General features: G+C 43.7%; 1 long non-coding RNA gene across 1 annotated transcript; it reads right to left on the bottom strand.

The window, feature by feature from the left end:
- Positions 1 to 497: 497 nt before the first annotated feature.
- On the bottom strand, positions 498 to 22,135 carry LOC137151084 (uncharacterized). Its single transcript, XR_010919166.1, has 3 exons — positions 22,099 to 22,135; positions 19,834 to 19,915; positions 498 to 1,712 (listed from the first exon to the last, which is right to left on the bottom strand). It is a non-coding gene; the product is annotated as an uncharacterized lncRNA (long non-coding RNA).
- Between the last annotated feature and the right edge of the window lie 308 nt (positions 22,136 to 22,443).

Genomic DNA, 22,443 nt, shown 5'->3' with positions numbered 1-22,443 from the left:
GAAGAGGAAATAGCATAGCACCAGATGGTACTGTTTAAAAGCATAATCCTCCCTCTTTGAAAGACGGGGGAGGGGTGGGAGGAAAAACCTTCAAAGGAGGATACTCGTCCTCCCAAGCACTGAAAACTCGCACAGGCCTAGATCATAAATAACTGAGCTCTGGAAAGCAGAGTTCAGGCTGTTCCTGCTGTCAGGGGCTGCAGGACAGTTCATGGAGTGCCTAGCTTTTTATTTGAACAGTTGCCTATGGCAGCTATTCCCCCAGTGAGCGAAATGTGTTGTTTTCCTCTCAGTGTACGGGCCCTCAAGGTCCAATCCTGCTCCCACTGAAGGAGGCTTTTAACAAAAAGCTTTTGCCACTTTACCTGTGGCGCCAATGGCATGACTATTCCATTAAAGAGCTGTTCCCTGGTCTCTGGGGGAGGGTTTGACTGTCTCCGTCTCTTCCTAGCGGACAAGCATCCACATCACAGATGTCCCAGTCCCACCTGATGCTAATGGCCTCAATAGAGAGGCCAAGGATTTCATGAGACTAGAGACTAATCTACACACGCATTCCCTAGGAGGTAGTCCCTTCAGGGCTGGTCTGAGTCACTATAGCGGAGCAGTGTAGGGAAGCGTTGCGGGTTCTGATTTACCAGAGAGGAGGTAAGGTTCCATAAGAGAATGTTGATCTTCCCGGCGGTCAGTGCAGTGCCTGGATATTGGATAGCAGCGTTGGACAGCAAGCTGATTCTACAGAGCAGTTATAGCACTCCCTTGTGTAGCTGGGCATTAGGGGACAGGGGCAAGCAGAGTGGAAGTGGGTTCCAAGCCCTCAAACATGCCAGCCAGCCAAGCTGCATCAATGCACCAGGGAACATACACTACGCAGGGTTCAGTCAGACCTGTCACAGTTCATTCCCTCCCTGCAGCAGTGGGAAGATTAGGTTCTGCCCAGTGTAAGCACAATGTCACCATCTAGCTCACAATTTTCATCTTTTGTCGTGGTTCTTAATGGATTATTTCATATTTAAGTCAGTCCTTGACTCGATTTATGCATTTTTCAAAATTTGTTACGAGTCCCACTGTTGTGTGATTTTAAAACCATCAAAGTTGACATCTTTTGATATTTTACTTAAAGCCCCAGCTCCTGGAGATGTGATTGCAGAAGAACCTCACATTTCTCCCCACCCCCCGTCCAAAAAAACCCAAGTTTATAGCCCTCAGTGGTAGAGAACAGCTTGAAAACATGATCCAAATGCACCCTAAAGGCTCCAACACAAGAAGGCAAAGAAAACCCACACAATTATTTTTAAATCTCAATATTTGGGGGGCCTCACTCACTATTTTTTAATGTTTGTTGTTAGAAATGCAGCATTACTAATAATCAGATATTTACTTTCTCCCCCCATCCTCACTTTTTGGATTACATGTTCAAACCCACACTTTTTCCTGATACATTTCAAATCTGCTTTCTATGTATTTTTCCCTATTGCTTTCTTCTTCTCAGTCTTTGCCTGAGCAATTGCTTTTCTCCTTTGTTCTTAAATCAGATATCTCCTGCAATTTAGAGCAGTCTTCCTTGTCAGTTTCAATAGTCCTGAGCAGCAGCTCAAACTAACAGCATCGCATTTGCTAGGCAACAATCCAACTCCATCCTTGCATCTTTTATCCAGGACCCTCAACAAAGAGAAATGGCAGCCTCAATTGCTCCCTTCTCGGTACAAAAACTAAAACGAAAAATAAAAGGTAGTTACATATTGCAACGGGTTACAGCTTTGCATTTTGTTTTGTAATAGTTCCATTTTGTGATCACAGGAAGGTTGTTCAAGAGGGGTCAGCTTCTACTTGTGGAATTTAATGCAACTGACACCACATATTGGACCAGATTCAACCCCCGACTCCCACCTGGGCCTGCAATAGTGTGGCCTGCTGTACCACATGGAGATTTCAGCACTGAAAGAGGGCAAGTGTTGTTTCCAGCATCACATTTCCCCAGAGGTTCCACTGTGGTGGGCAGCTTTATGTTCCAGATGGGGATCCAGAGCATCCGCCTATAGCATGACTGCCTTACGCGCATCATTTACAGCCCTCTTATTTTGGGGGCTAGAACGGTTGCCTGCAGGACCTCAGTAGAAGGAAGGCTATACTATCTTCCTCTTTCCAAATCTTCCCTCTTGGAGTCCTATGCTATTGCAGAGGAGTTGAATTTAGACCAGAGCGGCAACAAGCCTACACCACCTTTGAAAACTAAAAATATTAATAGGCTTGACAGTCTACTTTTTGTATAATTTCAACTGATAGTCTGTATGTTTATTTTTAAGCATTTTTATAGATTTTCACAGTTACAAAAGATTGGGGAGGAGGGAAAGTCAGACAATTTAATGACCGTAGAAGTAGAGATTCAAGAAGTTAAAGCTGTATAATTGTTAAAACACAAATTGTCAACATCAAAGTGTACAGAGTTTGAGTTAAGGATATTTACTTTCAGTTCAAGACTTTTTTGTGTTTTGCCCATCTGCACCTATGAAATATTTTTCCATCAGTTTGCGCATGTACAGTGAAATCAATGTTTACTGACATTTACTGATAAAAATTTGATACTTCCAAGCCAAAATATCAGTAACCAGCCATCTTCCTCAAGATCCAGGTAGATGTCTTGATGGTCAAAAATGGAAAATAATAAAACTTTAAGGGGCATATTTGGCTATAAATCAGGTGGTTTATGCCAAAAAAAATTTGCACTTTGCAACCTGGAATAAGTGGATATTGAGCTGACTTTGGGCCCAGTCCCGTAGCTCAGACTTAAGCAAATCTCTTCATTTACTTCAGTTGGTATTAGGGCTTCCAGTGGGCATTGTGAGCATGCATATCTGCTGACTTCAGCCGCATCAGTTTATGTATGTGGAAAGGCTGAAGAACTAGGCGCACAGAGTCATTGATTTGACTACTCACATAAAGTAAGGGCAGCATGATGAAGATCTGTGTGTGAGAGATTACATGAGGCTTTGCACATATTTCAGCTAACTCCTAGGTCCAAATGCAAAATCTAGCATTGAGGGACACTGTGTAGGACCATGTGCCATGAGGGTACTTTAGAGGACTGTGGGTAATTGTTCCAGTGAGGAGACAGTTTTCTTTATTTTATAAGTAAAATTGAATACAATTTATTGGAAGTCTGAAGAACTTTTCATTCTATGTAAGTTTCAAAATATCCTGGTGTAAAAAGACAACAAAATAGAAATTACTTATACAAAAAGTTAACCACCACATTGTATGAGTACTCTGCATTTTGGGACTGGGGTGTATGCATATTTGTAATTGTAATACAAGCAGGAACACTAACATATTTCATTTTCTAATAGCAATCATGTAATTCTAGCATTCCTCAATATTAATCCAGTGGAGTCACATAGTTATAGCTTGCAAAAAAGGTACAGCTACTTGAAATAACCATTTCATTGTAGAATTGTTCTTTTTCCATTTCTCATGCTTATGTTCTCCTTCCAACTGACAAGAGCTAGCAAAAATGTCAAACACCGAATTACATAATATGTGATAAGTGACAAAAATTTAGAAACCGGATTTTTCGACACCTGAATAATTGGGTCCTTTTCACACCTTGTTTTCCCCATGCTCGGGATAAATTAAAAAAAAAAAAAAAAATGGTAAGTATATGGCCCTACTACTGTAGTATCTGAGCATCTTACAATTTTGAATGTATTTATCCTAACTTCCCTGAAGGCAGAGGAATGCTGTTCTCCATCTGTAAAATAGGGAAAACAGAAGCACATAGAGACCAAGGCCTAGTCTACACAAAAAAGTTGGATTGACCCCGCTACATTGCTCAGTGGTGTGAAAAAAATCCATAGCCTTCAGTGACATAGTTAAGACAACCTAACCCCTGGCATTGACCACGCTAGGCTGAAGGAAGAATTCTTCTCTCAACCTAGCTACCACCTCTTGACTGGAGACTACGCTGACTGGAGAATCCTGCCCATTGGCATATGTATTGGCTACACTGAAGCACTGCAGAATTTCAAATGTAGATCAGCTCTAAAAACAACTTGTCTAAGTTCCCATAGAAGTCTGTGGTTGAGCAGGGAATTGAACTCTGGTCTCCCAGTCCCAAGTAACAGAACCTTTCTATCATCTTTCCTGGGGGTCTCGCTAACAGCCAGTTACAGCAGAATATTAGATATTATTGCAAAATACACGCAATCACTGCTTCCTTCAGCTACTAGAAATGCTGCATTGGGAATTCTTTTTCTGCATACTCTAATGAGGAGTCATGACGGAAGGGCTTGAGGAGCACAGGAGAGACTGTCACGAAATAAATGGATGTAGAAACAGGAAGTATCATAGACAAACTTATGACATGGATGTGAGTTGGATCCATTACAACCACTCCTCCCAAATGGTTCAATTTGCAAATTCATTGGGATTCCCTGGGTGCAAATCAAGGTAGACTTTCCTCTGAAAAGTCTGATGGTAGTAGATTATCTGTCCAATTCAGAAAGGAAAGCCGGAAAAAGAAGCCCAATCAAGAGGTGCTTATTTTTAAATCACAAGTGGTGGAAGGGGTTATGGCTATGACAGAAGTACGAGGATGAGTCACACCTATCTTAGCCCCACACTTCTGAAATCAATCATTCAGGCCAACTAGGTCCGAAGTGCAATACACCTACAAATCCCCTTAAAGTTAATGGAAGCTGCAAGTGCTCATCACACTTGGAAAGTTAGGTTAAAATTTCCAGTTTTGGGTTGTTGAAATTAACCCCCCATTGAGTAACTAAATACGAATAACCTAAGTGCTGTGTGTGTGTGTGTGTGTGTAGACACAGACAGACAGGCCAAATTTTCATCTTTTCAGTAATACCAAAGCTAAAGCAGTTGGTATCTTCTAGATGTAAAATAAATTTTATGTTTAATTAGAATTTTTTCCTTAATTAGCATATGTTTAATGTTTTCAAAATAAGAGCAGCTCAGCCAGTAATGGACAATTTTCCCATTAGCCATTCAAAAGGCAGGCTGATAGCAGTCTGAGGGATGATTCAACACTCGCAAAAAAAAAAAAAAAACTGGGGGAAAAGGAAAACGTGTTGAACTACACTCGTTGACTTCCTGCAAAGCAGCAACCTTTCACCTATATTTGTTGAATCACTTTTCTGAAAGAAAAGCTCACACAGGAGAAGTCAGGCAAGTAGTCAGAAGTAGAACCATTTCACATCATCAAGTGCAATACAAAAATTTTTTTTGGATTTTTGGATGACAAGACAGTTCCCCAAAATGCAAGATTAATATACAATCACTTCACCGACTATTGCTAAAGATCTTTATCAGTGGTACAAATACGGTGCAGATCCTGGGCCGGGGATTTCTAGAACTCACTGGGTCAGTCTGACTGTTTTGTGTGTGATTCTATTTACCCAATTCATGGAGGATGAGAGTGTTACTGCCACTACCTTCAAAGCTTGGTTCTTTAGCTCAAACTGCAGACACCCATATTCTTACCACCGGAGATCCCCAGTTCAATCTTTGGTGTATTGGCCAGAATGGCCTTTCCATTCCATTCCTGGGCATTTGTAAAATAGGACTTTGGGGCTCTCTCACCTCACACATTTGGGTCATGCCCATATCCTGCCATATATCTTCCACCTAAATCTTTCTAAATGCTAATTCCTCTTCCCTTCCCTCCCCCCCCCCAAAAAAAAAAATCACAGCTGCAAATGCTTTCATCCTAACCCCCAACATCTATCTTGATACAAAAACCTCCCCACTGGCCTTCCTAAAGTAGATATTGCCCTCCCCCCCAACACACATGCACACGCACTTCATAGACATCTTACTCCTATGAGTGCCATGATAGCTTGTGCTAAGGAATTGAGTTAAAGACATCAGTTCTTTCCTTTTTCCTCCCCCATCACTCCGGTTAGGAGAGAGGACCTTTCTACAGCTCCAGCAAAGGTCTCCATTGCTGAAGAGGCTGGACCAAAGGTAGGGAGGAACAGACTCAAAGGTTTCTAGAAGTGAAGGGGGAAAATAAGATCACTTAAGTATGCACAAATGGAATTTTCTTTTTCTTAAGCAACACTGAAGAACCAAAACATGAACTTGGCCATAAATGAAATATTTTCCACTTTATCAGAATAACTGAACCCAGAAAATAAAAAGCTGGATAGAAATTTGAAATGGATCCGAGTTGAAACCAGCCCTGATTTTTCTCAGCTGGATGTTGAGTTTATGTGCAGTGTTGATGGTAAGTGCTGGACAGAGTCCAGACCTGAATCCATACTTTGCAAAGAGGTGTGCACGAGGGATTGGTGCAGTCCCTTCTCTAGGGGTAACCATGATACTTGGAAATAATAGTTTTAACTCAGCAGTGTATTTCTCTTGCTAGGATTGTATTCCATGCGAATGCAAGAAACATTTAACTGTCTGATCTGAGTACAAAGGAGAGCTACAAAAGGGAGAATCAAATACATCTTGGCATGTAGCTTGTGCCTGTTGAGAGGGATGGCGCATGAGTGGTGCTCCTGCACTGAACTGAGCAGTGTTCAACGAGGTATGATCAGGAGTTTAATCCCATAAGCCCGAGCACTGTATTTTAGAATGTGACCTGGTAATACAAAGCTACATTTACAGACACTGCCAGAGCCAGAGACCTACTGACAGCCCTCTAGGCTAAGCTGGGTTGGGATCTACTGACATTTGATAATAAGTGTTTTTGTAATGCTAACAGAGAAATACAGCTACTCTGTTCCAAGTTAAATAGTAACACAACAGGGAACGGTTACCTCTCACGTGACAGCTACTATTGCTACTCAAAGTTCTTGGTAATTGCCAGAGTTTTGGTGGTTCCACAGGAGCAGTAATGTTGTAAGGCTAGGAAATATTTAAGGCATGGCCAAGTTATTTAGATTTTGGAAATGATTTTTGAGTTTTCCAACTGTAGGAACAATTTGTATTGTGCATCAATCTACCTACCGCATAAAAAATGCTAAGCAATTTTTGGAAAATGCATACAGCAATTTGCTTTAATAATTAGTGTAAACCAAGATATAAATACACCCAATATTGTTCTGAGGTGCAAATAACCGTGCAATGCTATTTCTAGGGCCAGCCCAGTGTAATCCTCCTCATTCCTGTATGGGAGGCCTGGGTTCAATTCTCGTGAGGATGAAGGGGAATGAAGTGCCTTGCATCACTCAAGACAGAGACCCTTTTCCCACCATTTCAGCTGATTAAGGAATAAAGAATCATGGAAGATTAGGGTTGGCAGGGACCTCAGGAGGTCATCTAGTCCAACCCCCTGCTCAAAGCAGGACCAACCCCAACTAAATCATCCCAGCCAGGGCTTTATCAAGACATGCCTTAAAAACGGAGATTCCACCACCTCCCTAGGTAACCCATTCCAGTGCTTCACCACCCTCCTAGTGAAAAAGTTTTTCCTAATATCCAACCTAGACCTCCCCCACTGCAACTTGAGATCATTTCTTCTTGTTCTGTCATCTACCACCACTGAGAACAACCTAGCTCTATCCTCCCTGAAACCCCCTTTCAAGAAGTTAAAGGCTACTATCAAATCCCTCCTCATTCTTCTCTTCTGCAGATTCAACAAGCCTAGTTCCCTCAGACTCTCCTCATAGGTCATGGTCTTCAACCGCCTAATCTTTTTTTGTTGCCCTCCACTGGGCTCATTCCAATTTGTCCACATCCTTTCTGGACACAGTACTCCAAATGAGGCTTCACCAGTGCTGAATAGAGGGGAATAATGACTTCCCTCGATCTGCTGGCAACGCTCTTACTAATGCAGCCCAATATGCTATTAGTCTTCTTAGCAATAAGGGCACGCTGTTGACTCATATCCAGCTTCTTCTCTACTGTAACCCCAGCTCCTTTTCTGCCAAACTGCTGCCTAGCCTGTCAGTCCCCAGTCTGTAGCAGTGCATGGGATTCTTCCGTTCTAAGTGGAGGACTCTGCACTTGGCCTTGTTGAATTTCATCAGATTTCTTTTGGCCCAATCCTCCAATTTGTCTAGGTCACACTGTATCCTATCCCTGCCCTGCAAGGTATCTACCACTCCCCCAGCTTAGTGTCATCTAGGAACTTGCTGAAGTGAGGCTGACTGGTCTGTAATTCCCCAAATCCTCCTCCTTCCCTTTTTTGAAGATGGGCACTATATTTGCCTTTTTCCAATCATCCAGGACCTCCCCCAATCACCAAGAGTTTTCAAAGATATGGCCAATGGCTCTGCAATCACATCAGCCAACTCCCTCAACACCCTCAGATGCATTGCATCCAGCCCCATGGACTTGTGCATGTCCAGCCTTTCTAAATAGTCCTGAACCTGTTATTTCAGCACTAAGGGCTGCCCACGTCCTCTCCATACTGTGCTGCCCAGTGCAGTAGTCTGACAGCTGACCTTGTCTATGAAGACAGAGGCCCAAAAAAGGATTGAATATTTCAGTTTTTTCCACATCATCTGTCACTAAATTGCCTCCCTCATTCAGTAAGGGGCCTGTATTTTTCCTGACCAGCTTCTTGTTGCTAACATACCTGTAGAAACCCTTTTTGTTACCCTTCACGTCCCTTGCTAGCTGCAACTCCAATTGTACTTTGGCCTTCCTGATTTCACTCCTGTATGCTAGAACAGTATCTTTATACTCCTTCCTAGTAATCTGGCCACGTTCCTACAGCATCGATAAGGCCCATTAATGCATCAGCAAAACCCATGCAGTACTAATTAATTTACCCTGAAATCTCTAGTCTATTTGGGTTCCCCAAATATATAAAATAGAGAATTGGTCTGAAATCAACAAGATGAAATTTAATAAAGACAAGTGCAAAGTACTACACTTATGAAGGGAAAGAAAAAAGAAATCAAATGCACAAATACAAAATGGGGAATAACTGGAAGGGACGCAGGGGTTATAACGGATCACAAACTGAATGAGTCAACAGTGTGATGCTGCTGTGAAAAAGGCAAGCATCATTCTGGAGTGAATGAACAGTATGAATTTACAGGAGTAGTAGGTATAATTGACCTCCCCTGGCACAGCTGCCACCAACCTGCCGCCGGACACCTGGGCCATGGTAGCCCCGCCTCTTCCCTTCCGTGCTGGGAGTGGGCTTCTGCTAGAAGTCTTTGCTTATCTTATCTTGCAGGTCCTCGGGCAGCTGAGACAGCAGTATCTGCTACTCAGCTTCCCGTGTCCCTTGGACATCCCAGGGAAATTACTGATGAACCCGGGAAGCAGAGTAGCAGATACCACCTCCTCAACCACCTGGGAACCTGCATGGCGCATATAAAAGCTCAGCCTCTCTGCCTGCCTCTCCCTGGCTACTCCTCTTCAGCACTCCACCTCCCTCTTCAGAGATCCTGTAAGCATTTCCGGTTCCGCGGGAGGCCACAGCGGCTTCCTACACAGGGGAATAGCTCGCGTTTGGCGAGAGATCAGTCTAGGTAGTTCGCCCGTATGTGGGGCGAGCACTCAGTCTACCACTCAAGCCCCCAGTCGGGGTGAGTGAGCAAGGAGTCAAGTGCTCCAACCCTTGAGCAGGGTGAGCAGATCGCTCAAGCCCTCAGGCAGGGCGAGCGAACCAGGAGTCAGGTGTTCTAACCCTTAGGCAGGGTCAGCAGAGGTGACAACGGCTTCAGGCGGGGTCAGGAGAGCAATTCTCCTGGGGTGGCTAGGGACAAGGGGGAAGGGGAGGGGGACGCAGGCCTACTCGTCTCCACTGTGTCCCAGCCCAGGGCCCTAGCAGTGGCAGAAGCGGCTGCCACTGCGTCGGCAGGGCTCCCGCCGCAACACACCGACTATGATGCGGCTTCAGCCACAGGCCATGGCTGTCCCTGGGCTACTTCCTCCCCACTGACCCAAGTACCTGCCTCCTCTGTGCCGTGAGAATAGTCCACCTGGGATAGCGCCTGATCGACCGGGGGTAAGGCAGGAAGCTCCTCCTCAGGGGGCAGCTCCTCCAGGTCGTTGTATGTTGGGAGCAGCTCAGCCTCGGGCAGCTCCTCCAAGTCCTGTCCCGCTGCAGGGAGGGGCTCAGCGACCGGCAGTTCCTCCAAATCTGGCCCGGCCTCCGGGGGTGCCCGCCACTTGGGCTGCTCTGGGGTCTCAGCCCCATCTGGGGGTTCCCAAGCACGGTCCCGGGATTGGGGTAACTTGGCCCAGTCGTCCTGGCCGGGTTGCCTAGTCCAGTTTCTCGAGGGCCCTATCCAATCCCTGGGCCCAGGTAGGGCCGGGGTTCGTCGGCGGCGGCTAGGCTCTAGCCTAGGCCTCTGCTGGTGGGGCAGCACGTCTCCCTCTGGCAACAGTCTGGGCCCTACTGAGCTGAGGGGCCAGGCTTTTGTACTTCCCCTTCCTGTTGGGGCTCCGCCCCGCGGCTGCCAATTGGCCTGGCTGGATGGTTCTATCACAGCCCGGGTCCCTTGTTGCCGGGCAGACTCCGGGGCAGGGCGTGAGTTGAGCCAATCAGAGCGCTGGTGTCCTTCTTCAGGCTCTGGCTCCACGGGAGGCCACAGCAGCTTCCTACAGATCCCCATGCCACTTGCTGGTTCCTTCCCGCTGCCTCTCCCCACCACTGCTCCCCATGTGTCCCTCCTCTCCTTCCCCCTCCACCAAGCCCCCCCTTGGGGCCTGGAGCAGAGCAGGGGGTGAAGTGTGGGCAGGACTGTGGGTGGAAGATGCAGGATGGGGAGCTAGCATCCCCACAGGGAAGCTTCACCCACCACCCATGCATAAGACACAGAAGGTAGTTGTTCCATTCTCCTTGGCACTGGTGAGGCTTCAACTGGAGTACGATGTCCAGTTTGGGGCACCACACTTTGAAAAAGATGTAAACAAATTGAAGAGAGTCCAGAGGAGAACAAATCTGAGCAGAGGTTTAGATAACCTGACCTAGGAAGAAAGGTTGAGAGATTTGGGCATGCTTAATTTTAAGAAATGGAGGCTGAAGAGAGGACACAGTAACAGTCTTCAAATATGTAAAAGGTTGTTATGAAGAGGACTGTGACAAATTCTTCTCTGTGTCCACCGAGGCTAGGATAAGAAGTAATCAACTTAGTTTGCAGCAAGGGAGATTTAGCTTAGATATTAGGAAAAATTCTCTAACTAGTGATAGAAAAGCACTGGAACAGGCTACCTAGGGAGGTCATGAACCCCTGTCATTGGAGATATTCAAGAATAGGTAAGGCAAACATCTGTCAGGAATGGTCTAGGTATATTGGTCCTGTCTCAGGGCCCTGGAATGGACTAGATGACTTCTTGGGGGTCCCTAGAGATCCCTTCCAGCCCTACAGATCTAGGATTTGGAAGGATCTCATATATTAAGGGAGTACTTCTTCACATAATGCAGAGTCAACCTGTGGAATTTGTTGCCAGGGGACATTGAGAAGGCTAAAAGTATAACTGGGTTCAAGAGAGATTTTAGTTAAGTTCATGAAAGATAGGTCCATCAATAGCTATTGGCCAAGATGATCAGGGGTGCAATCCCCATGCTCTGGGCATCCCTAAACCTTCACCTGCCAGAATCTGGAACTGAATGACCAGGGATGGATCACTCAATAATTGCCATGTTCTAAGTATTCCCTCTGAAACACCTGGTACCAGGATAATGGGCTAGACAGACCATTGGTCTGACCCAATATGGCAGTTTTATGTTCTAATCCTGAAAGCTTCGTGGGAATATTCCCATAGAATGAGGTCTTACTAAAGTGAAAGATTTGGGTCCATCTCGCCATTGACAATGAAATTACAGGAAACAGATTTGATTTCCTTTCCTCTGCCCAACTCACTTCTGTTGAAAGCATTTCTATCTTTAGTGTGTTGGCAGTTCTGTAGGTACCCCATGCAAAAGTGAAAGCCAGAGGTTTCATCTTGACAAGTGCAGCATGAAATGAGATTGGATATGCATGGTACAAATTATGCTTATGAAGGTCCTGTATGTTACCTTGTACAACTTTTTCTTGAATTTACAGATCTATTAAAATGCCACACCAGATGTCAAGATCAATAAATAAAAGTCAAATATGCTTTCCCCTGATTTGCATAAATAGATAGTATTTCATGTTCTGAATGCCAGGCTAATAACCAATACTTAGAACTTCTATTTTTCCTCTTTTCAAATTTCTGCTTTAAAAAATTACTAATTCTCAAGCTGGTAATTTTCATAAGCCTCATTTTTTACATTTAGGGAAGTGAAAGATGTTACTTTGGATTGTAAATTCTTGGTATACCAACCACCACCTAGCTCCATAGCACTTTTAATCAGTAGATCTCAAAATGCTTTACAAAGGGGGTCAGTAGCATTATCCCAAGATGGGGAAACTGAGGCACACAGTGATTTGACTTGCTCAAGGTCACCCAGCAATCCAGTAGCAAACTGGGACTAGAACCCCAATTACCCAAGTCTCAGCTCAGTGCTCTATCCACTAGGTCATGCTATCTACTTGTCCAGCAAGAACTGTCCTCATGTGTCTATATATGCCATACATTGCCCCACCTACATGTGTATGGCATTGTACAAACAGCTAATAACAAAAACAAGTGACTTGCCCAAGGCCTGAGAGAGAGAGAGCGCACGTGAGCGCATCAAGGCAGAGACAAAACACACCTATAACTTTAGTATTAAAAGCCCAACCTACTGCTAAAGGCTCCATAAAAAGCTTGATCCAGCAGATGATTACTCACATGAGAAGCAATCCTCACAAGTAAGTAGCCCTGCTGAAGTCATATCAGCCCAGAGGGGATACGCTCTGGAAAGACGGTAAGGCTTTCTTTCCTTCCTCTAGTTGTAGGAATGGTGTGTGGTCTAACAGCACCTGTTCTCTTCATTGTTTGTAAGGAATGTGATAATTCCTTGAATCAGAATCCATTTGTAATAGAATCTGCCCACTTCAATGGATTCATATTTGTACAAAATGCAATTTTTTTAACATATATTAAACTGAATATGTAAAATGACTGCTGTCCCCTGATAGAGGCCATTTTAAGTAGGCCTTGCTCCCTCCTTACTGCTAGGTCCGCCTCTTCCCATTATCATCCCTCTCTCTAGCGTGGTGCTCCCATGATCTTCTTCCCAACCATACCTACCAGCATCCTGCTCTTGTAGTCAGTATCCATTGTATCCTGATCCACACTGATCGGTCTACTTGGCAAATCTAAAACAAGCAGATTTGCTGCATGCCTGTCGTCTGCCTGCTGTAATGTATACACCTATACCAAGCCAGTCACAGATTATGTATGTTAACTAGACACAAAATAAAAGTTAGTCACTTTATTCATTCCCTTTATACAAAAAAAGTTCTGGTCAATTAAATGGTCAATATAAAGTAGAATAACTTATAGTAGGCTCCAAAATCAGACCTACCTTAAAATTAAGACTCTGATAGGGGAATGCCTTTCACATTACAAATCTCTCTTTTAAAAGGGTGACCATTCCATCACCAAGAAATAAACAAAAATTAACAGCCACTGTTCATGTAGGATTGTGTACAGTGATTTGATCTCCGCTGCTTCAGAGTCTGTCAACCACACAAAGCAAGCACAAGCTAATTAATAACCTTTATTTACAGATCTGAGGTGACCTTTTGGTGATATTCTCAATGCTGCCTACATACAAAGCAGTATCCAAAACAGAAACAAAAACAACAAAAAGAGCCATGCTAATTTCAGCTGACATTTCAATGCAGCTCTTTACTGGGGAAAAGATCGTATTAACCTCTTATGTCTGACCAATGAGGAAGAAAGAAATACTAGTCAAAGCTTTCAAATGCCGGAGTCTAGAGTTAGGCCCTTCAATCCATAATTAGATCTCTCCCTGAAAACGGCCTGATTTTCACAAAAGCTGAGCCCCAGCTGCGCCTATGGACTTCACTGGGATTTGTGGGTGCTCACCAGCTCCAAAAGAAAAAAAAATTAAACCACTTATATGTAGGTGCCTAAACATGTCCTTTGGGTACGCATGTTGGAATATTCTGGCCATCATTCTCAGGCTTCTGCAAAGCTGTATCATTAACGTCAACGGAAAGACTTTTTTAAAAAGTAAATAAAATGATAGGAAAGTATTTGACAATGTTTGTTTTGTATTTATTCATTTTTCCCTGCTAGATTAAATTCTGGACCCATTCCAACTCCAACAATTTTCTTGAGGACTAGGAGCCCAGCGCTGAAAGATACTCAGCACCTTCCTTTGTTTTCATTCACCTCAGTGAGAGTTGGAGTGCTCCACACTTTACAAGGAGCACTCAAGATCTTGCAACATTTGGTCCTAAGAATCTTAACTCCTGGAAAATTTAAGGAGAAACTTTTAACACCTGGAATTTGTAAATTATGGGTAAGGCTGTGAGCCTGTCATGGAGGTTACGGAAGTCATGGATTCTGAGACTTTCTGCAACCTCCGCAGCTACAGCAGCCAGTGTGGCTTGGCCCAAGGACCACGCAAGCAGCAGTCCCAGGGGCAACCCTGCGGGTGGCCAGAGCAGCGGCCCCAGGGGCCATCTGGGAGCAGGCCCCAGAGGCTGTCTGGGAGCAGCAAAGATTTATTCATGGGTATTTCTAGTAAAAGTTACGGGCAGGTCACGGGCCGTGAATTTTTGTTTATTGCCCATGACCTGTCCATGACTTACTAAAAATACCCATGACTAAATCTTAGCCTTAATTATGGGCTTCATTCTGATCTCATTTAGCCAGGTGCAAATTAGGAGTAACTCCACTGAAGAAATCAGTGGAGTTACATTGGAGTAAAGCCACGTCTGCACTTAAAAGTTTTTCTAATATAGCTCTGTTGGTTAGAGTTGGGACTTATTTTTTTGCCATAGCTATGGCAGCCAAAGCCCCAGCGTAGACACAGTGCTTCACCAAATCAGAGTAAGCAATATCAGCAAAAGCATTTTTTCCCCCACTAGTAAAAGTTTTGCCAGTATAGTTATAAGTGCAGACAAGGCTTAAGAATTTGATCCAGAACACTTATGCTTAAAGCTAAGCATGTGCTCATGAGCCTTCCCACTGAAGTCAATAGGACTACTCATACTGAATTATTTTTTTGGCTCAGGGCCTAAAAATGGTAGAAAGGAGAATCAGACCCTATGGGTTTAATTCTTTTCTTTTAAGTAGGTTCACTGAGGTTTAACAGCTACAGTGGGTAATAGATAAGTAGCTGTTACCGTTCTAAAATGAGGCTTTAATTTACCTTTAACAGGCAAATATTGTATTTTTATTACCCCTCAGAGCATTGCTTTGTCCAGACTGCCAGCCAAATGAAATCTTAAGAGGGGTCCACAGATTCCATTAAATGCAATGTGTTTGTTAGGATCTATTTAATAAGGTATGTACAAAGATTCTCTGTAAACAGAGTTTTCCAGAAGACACGCCCCTGGAAGAGTTACAGATAGTGTGCAGAAAAATTCAGTCCCCTAAAGAGGATGGGCCATCCCATATCTAGGGCAATAAAACAATAGAAGGGGCATGGAGGGTTCAGGAATCTCCACACAGTTCACCTGCAGAGTTCCCTGACCTGTGCTCCTTGTGTGCGGTAAAGATTTATCCCACCATGGAGTGACACAGCCTGCAAACACTGTGAACCTTATTTTTCAAGAACACTCCCATTCAATGGGACCAAGAACCTCTGCTCACTTCCCACTGCTCTGCTGGTTGTGTCTCTCCTCCCCCAGAGCACTACAGCTCATCTCTCTCTCTCTCTCTCTCACTCACACACACTCCCTTCCCCAAGGCAGGTGGATGCTACAAGGAATAGGGATAACCACTTCGATCTCTGCCATTTTTAAAAGGAGCATGCTGCAGAGAGTAGCTTCTTCCCAACTTCTCTCCCTGCAGAGGGAATTTTCTGTGGGCTCAGGATCCACTCTGAGTTTGCTCATATATGCAGGAATGATGACAGCTCCCCTTCCTTTGTTAAGAGGAGCCATTATTGTATATAATAAAAACCCATGCTGGATCCTGGTATTACATTAACCAGCTATCAAAGTGCACGGTGAGGTGAGTTATGGCAATGAGCAGATAGCAGAGCCTTGGGAAAGTGACATCATAAACCATTTGGGAGCACCCCCACAGAAAATTATGTCCCTGTAAATAACTAGAGGTCCTGGATTCTACTCTCTCTCCCTCTTTCATAATATAGTTTGCCTCTGGTTTTGGGGTTTTTTCAGGTTCAAACAAAGACCCAAATGAAGTGCTGGAAACAATGAAAGCATTAACAGGCAAATGTCATACCCATCAATAAATGCCTTTGTAAGTGTGGGAATGTAGAAGAAGGCCATGATGTCACTGCTGGGAATAACTGACATTCCCACTGAGAAAAAAGGAGTCTTATTTTAACAGAACCATTCCTTTCAAAAAGATGCCCTGTGGGGGCTGTGCCATACAGTAGCTCACAAGACTATTTAACTGCAGCAGAGTCAAAAAAAATCTGATTTGATTCACAAGTTACAAAAAGCAACTTGTGTTTCATTTCTACACATGCTGTGAGAAACAAAAAAAATCACTGTACATCCTGAAGTTTGTTTTGCAAGCAAAAATAGTCAGGATGGATTTTTCTCTTATCCTGATGAATTTAAGAGTCCCTCTCCCCCATGTGAAAACTATTTTAAAGCAATACTTCATCAAATACATGATTTAACTCTATTATAGTTGGTGTCTAGCTAGTATGGTGATAGGTATGTTACACTTCTGGATTTATCTGAGATGGGCCAAAGTAACAAAGCTTGGGTCTGGATCCAGATTTCACACTCTTCAAATTTCAGGGCTACGGAAATCTAGGGGGGTTGTTTTAGCCTACAACAGAGAAAGAAGCAACAAGCTTTGTGCAAGGGAAAGTGTTGCTTGAAACACACTTCACCACCTCTGCTGTTCAGTACAAACCTGAGACTACCCTGTCTTAGGATAAGAATAGGGGAACAGAGTCCCAGAAAGCAGAGACATGCCAAGTCATCTGTTTTTCCCCTGTCAGCTACATTTTTTTCAGCTCTTTCAACAAGTCTAGAAGAAAATAAGAGCAACTTACTATGCTACAGCATAATTTTATAATAGGAAGGCACACGTTTCTAAAGTTTGTGCCTGAATATATAGAAATTGTGTAATATACTGTTTTTCTGGAAGCTGCTTGAAGAAACAAAAGCACCCCTTTTGCAATGGGTCTGCTGCCTCTTGAAGTCATCTTTCATTTGCAGCACAACAATTGTTTGCTGTTGAAAAAGATCATACCACATCACAAAAAGAGAAATACAACCTCAGGTGGAGAGTGGGCAGAAGAAGCATTTGAATGCATAAAGCGCAGTTTTATTCTGAAAACCACAGTGGGGCTCCCTCTTCCCCCATATCTGTCAGCCCTGCACATTTACCATTGGATTGAAGAGTCAAGATGGGTTATTTCTGGCTCACATATATCAAATGATAAAGGTTCTGGAACTAGAACTCTTTAGAAGTTCTAGAACTTTTAGAACTAGAATTCTGATCATGTAAGAGCTAGAAGACTATCCAGCTCAAAGTCACAAAGCAGTGGTGGTTCTGGTTTACTAGAAGAATGAAAAAGTAACAAACCTCCCCCCACTTATGTCACTAAAGCCAACTGATCTGACTCTGAAATCATTCAGGCAGTCAGTCAACCAATTGAGTTACAAAGGTTCCATTGTTATATAGACCCTTTCAAGGTAGAGCCACACATGAAGCAGCAAAGATTTGGGGTTTTTTGCAAGTGTCCCTGATAATACTTAAGTGGAGAGTAATATAGAAATATCTAGCATGCTGTACAAGTGCAATTGTTGCTAAATAGACGTTCCCCCCCTAGAAGTTTTCCATTGTTCCATGGTTTTTCCCAAGGTTCACTTCCTTGGAGAAAATTCAGGCTTGGTGTTAAGTATGTGAACATGCATTGGTTATGGAGTTGCACCTGTTCACATCAAGCTTGAATTTGGTCCCCTAGGTCTAACTGTTTTGTCGCCTGCCTAATAGAGTGAAAAGTTTATCTCCACCAAGAGTATGAGGGTTATGTTTTTTTACATTCTTGTAAACTACCAGCTACATCAGTAGCTATGCTAATACAACCTTGAGTAACACATAAACCATGTGGTTTCTTAGAAAAACACGGCAGCACCACCTCTCATGTCATGCAAAAGTTGACAGCAACACAGCGAGGATCAAATTCCACCCAAATTCCTGCTCTAAGTTTTTCCCTTAACTACCCTTGACAGGTAGGTCAACAAAAGATTTTGCAGACTTGATTCAGACTTTTCACAAGGATAACTTTTCAAACTGGGAACTAATATACTTGTATGCAATGCTGTTGTAGCCATGTAGGTCTCAGAATGAGAGACAAGGTGGGTGAAGTCATATCTTTTATTTTAGAAGTTGGACTCTAAGCAATATAATATCAGTTTCTAGTTCACACATACTTAGCCAGATTACAGTACAAAAGGTTCTCCTTCTTTATAATTCCCCTAAGTAACATCACAAAGAAGACCAATACTGAACAGGAACTTTCCTACTGAAAAATTATGTTGGCCAACTGTATTCTTAGTAGTTTCTCATTTTGAGCTTACGCACATGCTGAAGACAACTCAGCTGCTGCAATTGTTGCACCACTGCCAAAGCCTTAAGCTTGTAAATGCTTTCTCAAGCAGCCTATGGATTCTAGCCAGAACAACTTTTAACTGTGTTGTTCTCAAGGAAGTAGTTGATCGAGTTTAACAGGCAAAGCCAGAAAAGAAACAATGACTCAGGTGTCTGAGAAAAATACTCTGGGGACCAATTCTCTTACTCTTCCATTGAGTAATAACTTTCCTTACAAGCAGTTCTCATGAACTACACATGAAGTTACTACTTAGTGTAAGGGAGGCAGAATCAGCCCCACAGTCATTTAGAGTGATGGAAGTAAAGAGTTAAAGAATTGCAGTGGTTAGACACACCTATATTTTATTTCACAACTCAACTATGCCTTAGGTCAATAGAAGAAAAAGCATTTCAAATCTTTGTTTGATGTGCAACACAAAGGCGGCATCTAAATCAGTTAACGTCTTCCCACTAACACCTTACTCCAACAGTAACTTTGCATACTTCTTTCCAAGCTATTTTCAGTTTTCTAAATTTTGGAAACCATAAAATCCCATTTGGGTGCAGTTAAGTTTGAGTACCAGAAACCCTTTAAGAAGATGCACCATTTTGGATCACCTCTGGAACGAATAGCTAAACACTGAATGTAATATACTCCTGTTAAAGGTCAATAAACCACTATAGGCCCAATGCTGCTCCCACTGACATCAGGGCAAAATTTGCCATATGCGTGCTTCCTGTGTGATAGTTCCGGTGGGTGGAGCCTTGTGTGTGAGGGAGCCCTCTCCCTCATTTGTGCAGATCCATTATCATTTAGCCTGACCTATTTAATATTAAAATGTAGTTTATTTATTGGACCATCGGGCAATATTTCCTCCTCACTGCTGTTCACTATTAACGTATGCATACATAAATAGAAGCTACTGGATGGGTGTTCCTCCCTGAGGACAGAATTCATTGCCAGAGATAACATAATTCACTGTTTGAGAAGTGATCATACCGGATTAAGATGCTACTATATAAAACAAACAGGAAGAACGAGATGGTTGTAAAGGAATCTGTTTTGATGCAGCCAGCAGTATCTCGCAGTCAGCAGCGATAGGAAAAGAAATATGGAAAAGGTTCAAGGAGCTAGGAAAGGCTCAAGGAAGACATATATTGTAGGATTTAAAGTTTGCTTGAGTGTGATCAGCGATCTCAAAACCAGAAGCATATGCTGGTTGGCCTGGGGGTGTCCCTACACCACCTACACATCCACCAATACAGACTACTCACCCCAGAAGCGTCCAGACTCCATGCAGGTGCAGCTGTACAGGAGATTGGGTCTATGTGCCAGAAGTGCGTGAAGAAGCCAGACCTGCAAAATTCTACTTGCCATGGGTATTTGTTGTTTGTTTGATGAACAATTAAAATATCATCAGTTTTCTCATCATCATCATCATGAAGGAAAGAGGAAAGCAAGTAGACATTATGCCCTGGTCTGCTATACTTTAAGGACAATTTGGAAGGCTAGTATATGTTCATCCATCCCACAGTGACTTCACCTCTGGGGTAGATGCAGATCATTTATTTCACTCCTGTGGAGGGATTGCCTTTGTAAGGAAGGGACACCAGCCACAAAATTCAGAACTGGATCCACACCAGGCTACTCCCAAAAGCTAGACAGTAACATGAAGGGGCAGGAGAGGGTGTTCAAATACGGGTGCAGGAGGGGCAGGACCCAAACATACTTTTTTCAGGCCCAGTACAAACTTTTAACTCAGGTCCCCTCCCATAATGGGCGTAATGGGGGTTGCAGCCTGGGCTGGTCCCCGAGGGCCTCTGGCTCCCAGTAAACTGTAACCTTCCCCTCCCATGTGGGGGCCTGGGGTGGGGTTCACTTAGCTAATTATAGGGACAGGTACGAATGATGACTTTCTAATCCAGATCTGAACCTTCCCAAAATTGAACAGTGTTCACAGGGGAGGATGGCTTTAAAACCCACCTCTAGTCTTTTGGACATGATGTAGCCTTCATTCATTTCAGTAAGGCCTAGGATACAGATTTGGAAATAGGACTATACTCAGGGCCCCCACATGGGGTGGGGGGGGGGAAGGGTACACTTTACCGGGGCCCTGCCCAGGCTGCAACTCCCATGGGTATGTGTGTGGGAGGAGGCCTGTGTTACAAGTTTGTACTGGGCCCAAAAAATTATGCTTGGGCCCTGACTGTACTAAGGCAAAAATGCCCTCACTGAGCCAAGAAACACCCTTTTTTCAGAGTCTGTGGGTGGGATCCACAGTGGGATTTTAGCATTACAGTGCAGAGCATTACAATGGCTAGCTTTCAGGCTCCTGGAAAATCCCAGGAGCAACACTGATCCATAAACCGAGTTGGGAACCTCCTTATACTATGGATGTGGAGAGATGGCTTTTGTGGCTTGCATTTTAAGGCACCTAGCATGCTAAGTGGCTCCCTGCCTAAGCTAGCCAATGGGAGATGCTGATGTGCTAAGTACCCACTGCCCCAGCCTCTCTCCCCCTAAACCCAGGCTGCAGGGAAACACCTAGCTCTGCAAGCAAGTCACAAGTAGGAGCCCCTCTCCTGGCTTCTGTGCCTATGTAGTTGCTGGGGAGTCCCCTGTTCAAATCCTCTCTCCCCCTGTGCCAGGAGGAGGGCTTGAACTCATGTCCCAGGTGAGGGCTCTAACCACTAGGCTAAAAGTTATAAGGTGGGCATCACCCCCTCCAGCTGCCATTTGAAAGGGGCCCAACCTGGTAGGCATGCTCAGAGGGCCCCCTGGGTGAGTTAAGCAGCTGAACACTTGTCTTCCACGGGTTCACGCATCACCTTGGGGCTGAGGCAGGAGACAAGCATCCAGACACTTAAAGTGAGACAGCAGCACACATGCTCCAGGTTCTAAATACTTAAGTTCCTGAAAAACTTTTACTCCAGGGGAGGAGGGGGAAGATAAACTTAGGCACTGACCCAGTATGGCCCCTACAATGTTTGGCAAGAGTTCTGTGGATCACAGGGGGGAAATAAGACACCTAAATCTTCAGTAGCTTCATGGATTCCACCTTGTGTGTCCAGCCCAGATGTAGCAACAAGACAGAGCAAATCCCTGTGTGTTCCAGCCTCTAGACAATCTCCATGCTGACAGGGATGCAAGCCACTAATTCAGCAGGGTGCATGAAAAGGTTTTGTTCCTAGAAGTTAGAAAGATAGGCAGGGAATAAAATGAGATTCAGCTGTGAAAAATGCAAGCTGGTGTACCAGGGGTATAATCCAAAATGAGAGACATTCAGTGTCATAAAGAAACTATGGCAGCAGTAAAGGGACTGAAGGACAACAGATGAAAAATGATTACAGTGCAACATGAGAGCAAAAAACAAAACAAAACAAAACACCATTACAATTTGTGCTGCATACACAAAGCCAGGGGGCTGATTTAAACTAATCCACCGGAATCACAAGACCCCAAATACTCACACATTTCCTAGAAAACATGCTATACACTCACTAGTTTAAATATTTTAGAAACTGTTCCAAATATCTTACCTCATTGTGCATTTACCTTACATGACTACAATTGAGTCTCTTAGAGCCAGAGTGCCTGTTTGCTGCCTCTTATGGGATGCACCTGGAAATCCCAGGTGTTCACCCTGGTAGGGGTGGGACTATTTAAAAAAAAAAAAAAAAAAAAAAAGCATGGGGATTTGCTGAGAGACGCTTTCAAGTTCAGGTATAGACAGTTTTGTATTCATAGAGTGAGTGCTTAGAGAAGCTTTCAGCAGTAAGTATACCAAGTTCTTAAGAAGCATATATTGTGGAATATTTTTATCTTTGTGTATTTTGTTTTTCAGAATCTAGTCACACACATATTAAACCTGTTTAAGGTTTTTG

Source organism: Emydura macquarii, unplaced genomic scaffold (assembly GCF_026122565.2).
Source record: "Emydura macquarii macquarii isolate MOO-44397 ecotype Brisbane River unplaced genomic scaffold, CSIRO-AGI_Emac_v2 contig_1043, whole genome shotgun sequence".
Taxonomy (NCBI): Eukaryota; Metazoa; Chordata; order Testudines; family Chelidae; genus Emydura; species Emydura macquarii.
Note: the sequence above shows the minus strand (reverse complement) of the source record. Positions and strands in the feature narration are given on the sequence as shown.